Genomic DNA, 5,378 nt, shown 5'->3' with positions numbered 1-5,378 from the left:
AGGAAGAGGGGGGGAGGCATTAATAGAACAGAGGCAGGCAATGATGAATTAAGGGAGCGGCCATTAATTTTTCATTTTGACAGATTATCGTCCGTCAGAAGGCAGAGGAGATGGCCCCTGTGCCCAGAGAGGAGAGAGACACTTGCTCTTTGTAATGCCGGCTTCTACTTTTTTTTTTTTTTTTCCTGCACGAATTAGGTAGTGGGCACCCAAAGAATGAAAAATGTATGACAATCTATAATTTACATGCTAGAAGATAAAGAACTATATCTTGTCATTAAATTGGTCCTTCGTTTTTTGTAATCCCTTGCGTGATAAATCTGATTTTGCAACAGCATATAAATTGATTTTGGGGGGGGGGGGGTTTGGGGCAGAGAGGGTAAGGTGGTCGTAGGAAAACTTTTAAATACTTCGGCTATAAATAGATTGTCCCAGGCATTGCAATGCCCCGGACCTTGAGATACAATGGTCCTATGAATGTGGCTCTACAGTAAGACTGGCATTAATTAAGGGAGGATGGTGACGAGGCATTTTGCAAACCAACACAGGTTCTGTAAAGCTTTTGAGTTTAATGAATGGGAACTCGAAATGCCAGCATGGCCGTGAGACTTGCTTCCATAGAAGGAAAACTGAAAGGGTTGGCTTTGTTGGGTACCACGAAGACATCTCCAGATGCTGATTAAGAACATGATGGCAAACGCACCACATAAGCCCTCCACTTCCTCATCTATAAAGTGAGGATAATGGTTGTTCCAAGTGTCAGTTGGGTCATATATGGGGAACAAATACTGACCGAGTAGACAATCATTAAAGGGATAGTTGATGTGACTCCAGTATCGGCCGCAGGCAATGTGCTATTTAACAGAGAATCCTTTTTGAGCACCTCCTGGGTTCCCGACCCTGTTTTAAGCCCCTTGCATGCCTTCACCCCCACACCTGCCATGGTTGGGGGGGGGGGGTGGGGCACCGGCATTTCCTCCATTTTGTTCTTGAGGAAACCCAAGTGCAGAGAGAGGAAGTAACTCGCCAGAGCTCGTTGGCAGCTGCGACGTGGCAGAGGAGAGATGACTCATGGATGGGATTATTCCGGCTCTGTCTATCTCGGGGCCAGCCACATTCCGGGGGTGGAGATACAGGCAGGGAGAAAACAGGGGGAAGGAAACCTGCATTCACAAAGCTGACATTCGAGTCGAGAGGATAAAGACGGTACACAAAATAAATAATAGCATAGGCAGGCTGTAGGAAGGTGAGGCGTGTTTGGGAGGAAAATAACTCAGAGCCGGCTGACAGGGAACGGAGGTGGCGAGTGGGACAGACACTGCAGGGCCGGCAGCTGTCATTGACAACAGGTGAGAAGCCCGCATCCATTTCCAGGACGGGAACTCTGTCCCTAGCGGGGAGAGGCCTTGGGTTTGGGAATCAGAACTAACACTCTGATTCCCATCTCTACCTTGTATTCTCAAAACTCGAGGCAATTTGCTTAATCCTGCCAGCCTCAGTTTCCCGGGCTGCACAAAGGAAACATCACCTGTGGCAGGCCAAAAGAAAGGACACGGGTTGAGGGGCGGGCGGGGCCGCAAGGCCTTTCAGTGCCTTCTCTGTACTATTCCTCATCCATGCGAAGGCAATAGTAGTAACACCTACCACTTAGGTTTGCCAGGCAGAGCGGAAGAGAGAATCCATAGGAAAGCAAACAAAGAAAGACTTACAGGTGGCCCCAACAGCCTACCTGAGTTTGGCACCCATTAATTTCTATGGCCAAATATCATGCATGGTATGACCTTGAGCAAGACCCTTGTCTCATCTGTCAAACCGCAGAGCTGGACTAGATGACCTTGACATGATTAGATAAGCACCACAGAGCAGCAGAAGCAAAGCACTGAATGTCACCTGACTCGTGGTAGCAATGGGAACAACCAGTTTGGGAGAGTTCTCTGCACTGGGTACTGTGCTGGTCCCTCTACCAGCACTGCCTCCCCTAGACCTCCTCACACTCCTAAGAGGGAGACGATGAGTATATCCCCACCTTACAGATCTGCAAACAGGGCTGCGGAGTTTAAGAAACTTGCCTCATAGTCACCCACCCACCAAGTGGCAAAATTGGGCCTAGGGACTGAGTCTTCTGCAGAATGATTTTCTTTTTTTCTGGCATGATCATAAAGACAGTACTCAGGATATAGTAGGTGCTCACTAAAGGTTTGTTGAATAGGCCATCCTTTCTTTCATGACCCAGGGCAACTAAATAGAGGGTTGAATCAAGCATCCCCAAGGGACTCAGTCTTCTCTCAAAAAACCCCTTGCCTTCAGAAGCCCTCACATTCTATCATCTGATCTAAGATATTCCAGTTGCTAATGCAGGGGTCCTGTTAATGTCTGGACAGAGGGCCCTCTGTTTCTTAATTTATGCAAATCTGTCTTAATGATCAACCACAATGGGTTGGTGAGTGGAGAGCACTGAATTCAGCGCCTCCCTCCCTCCCTCCTGGGTACAGAGAGAAGGCAGGAGGCGCCTCTAGAAGCCTCTGCAGAGCTTCTAAAGATTGGGGCCAGATGGTACGTGCCATAATTTTTTTAGGATTCAGCCATAGCTGTCAAGCACATGCAGCAAGTTGCTGGGTTTTAACCTGCTGGAATTGATAAAGAATGACTATCCCAGTTTCAGGAATCACCTGGTCAGGGTCATTGAAAACTGAAGTTCCAGAAGACAGGGACACGCCCCAGGCGACCTTTCCCACATAACAGCCCTCACTCCACAGGCCAGGGAACCACTGTGAGGATCCCTCCGGCTGCTGGGAATGTCTATGCTACTCGTGCATTCTGGAACTGGGGAATAACCAAAGGATGGGTTTGGGGACCCACTGGATACACTGTGAGACAGGCCTGAGCTAAAAGGCCCACCTGACCCCCAAGGCCCTTCCCTGGACTGGGGGGGTCGGGGGGATAGTGATGTTTGGTTCTCCTAGAATCAATATCATTACAGAGCCAGTATCCAGTCATTCCCAAAAGTTCTGATTTTTTCCTTTTCCCCAGTGTACAATGACCCTGGTAAAAGGCTCTACATCCCTTGGGGAAGGCTGGAAGAAAGACTGACCCTGTAGATTTTCAGTACAGGGTCCCCCACTTGAGAGGGTCCAGCCTGCCTTCACTTGAGCAGCTCTGGGTCTATAAACCGGCTCAAGCCTGGGACTTGGTTGCGGGACCATGACTCTGTTTTATGAATAGAGTTAGATTTTTGTTCACTTGACCCAGAACTTTTCTGCTGATACAGATCAAATAAGAATTTCACAGGCTTCCCTCTCTAGTTTACTTCTGGGAACACTGATGAATTCATGGGTGCCAGAAGTCTGTGTCAGTCCAACTACTCTGATGGCTGCTTTGATGCTGTTATCCACAACATCACCAGGCCCACCTGGCCTCTGGTGGCTGAGGGCTGCCATTCGGCCCCAACTACCCCAACATCTGGTTACCCCCATTGCATTTAGGTTCTCCACTGAGAAAACCCAAGCAGTTCTTTCAGAGGGTGACAAATCCCGCCTTGGGTCACCCTCTGGGCCTCATCTTTAGGGGCCTGCTGGATTAGGAGTCTACTTACAGGGTCCAGAAGCAGAGGGGTAGTGGAGGGGGTCCTGAGGAGAATCGGCATGGTCTTGCCTGGCATCTGGGGAGGGGAAGTCATGGAAGCTATGACCATGTCTTCATGGTAGAGTTAATCCCCTCAGCTTGGAGGCAGGAAGGTTGAAACCACTGTAGGGAGAGAGGCTCTGTCACTGTGGGTAGGGAGACCACTTGCACTGAAGGAGACTCAACAGAATTCAGAGGCTTGGTGTCCCCAGCTTCACCGGGGCCTTCCCGGGTGACTCCTCCCAACTCAGAGGATCCCATTCTTTCCCAACCAATGCTCACATTTTAACAATAGGTACCGTTGAGAATTCAACCAATTTTGTGATTCAGCCAATTACAGGAGGAGGCCCTGCATTTGATTTTCAGGAATTTCAGCCCTGCAGCTGCCAAGAGAGAAGGCTCCCTCCCCGGGGCACACCCAGGAGCTCTCAGGTCTGAGCTGGGAAACCGAACCCCCTGAGCTCATCCTTTATTCTCGCCACGTTGTCCAACAAGGTTAGGAGCCACCCACGGATGTCATTATAGTTCTTGGTTTTCCAAATATGCTCAAGAGTATCATACACAATTACTTAACTCCTTATGTCTTCTGAGATGCTACTTAGCAGTGGGAGATATGTGGTGTCTCTCTGTGAACAGGTCACACCATGGACGGTCGGTGTTCTCTCTGCTGCTGGAAATAGTCATTAGCATCTTTGAACTGAATCAGATCAGAGAGCTAATTCCAGAAACTTCAGAACCAATTTGGGAAACTCATCCTTAAAATTCTGTCCCTCTAGACCTTCTCTGGGTACCAGAATCCATATTAGTTAGGGTCCTTCAGAGCAAGAGACCCGGTGGGATGTATGTATAGATATGTAAGAGAAAACTTGGACTTGGCTCGGACAGTAGGCTAGCTGGAGAAGCAGGAAAGGCAGTGGTATGATTCAGTCCAAGTCCTAAGGCCTGAAAACTAGAAGAGCCAATGGTTCAACTCCCACGTCAGGGCCAAAGGCCTGAGAACCACAGGAGGTGGGAGGTGGGAGCTCCACTAGCATAGATCCCAGAGTCCGAAGACCCAAGAGCCCAGAGCACGGGAAGAAATGGACTTCCCAGCTCAAGAACAGAGAAGAGAATTCACCCTAGGCCTTTGTGTTCTATTTGGGCCTTCAGTAGCTTGTGTGGTGCCCACCCACATCCGGGAGGGAGATCTTTTTTTACTCATTCTACTGAATCAAATGCAATTCTCTTCCAGAAACACCCCCATGCATACACCAGAAACAATGTGTGACCAGCTATTTGGGCATCCCTGAGCCCCATCAAGTTGACACACAAAATTAACTGTCACAGCCAGCAATGAGCCTTATCTCCTCCCTGCACCGATCCTGACATTGCAACACACATTCCCTTCCAAGAGTCAGAGGCATAGTGCAGGCTGGGGGACTGAAGTACTTTCCAGGGAAGCCAGAAGAGCAGCTGATCAATCCCTGTGGGGCATCCGGGGATTCTGCTCAGCTCACCTGCCAAAGAAGAGGTGCCTGGGGCAAGGTCAGGAGGAGCAGAATTTTCCTTCCTTCCCTGGTCTCAGCTAGTGCTGTGTCTTCATGTGCCCCCAGAATCTCCCTTGACCTACAGACTTTCCCAGCCAACTCCAATCTGATGCTGTTCTTTGGATGTCTTTGAGCTATCCCAAGTTCAACATGGCCAAAACCAAACTCTGCTTTACCTCTTTAAACACACACACACACACACACACACACACACACACACACACACACACA

Source organism: Mustela nigripes, chromosome 11 (assembly GCF_022355385.1).
Source record: "Mustela nigripes isolate SB6536 chromosome 11, MUSNIG.SB6536, whole genome shotgun sequence".
Classification (NCBI taxonomy): domain Eukaryota; kingdom Metazoa; phylum Chordata; class Mammalia; order Carnivora; family Mustelidae; genus Mustela; species Mustela nigripes.
The sequence above is the reverse complement of the archived record's forward strand: the minus strand, read 5'-3'. Positions refer to the sequence as shown.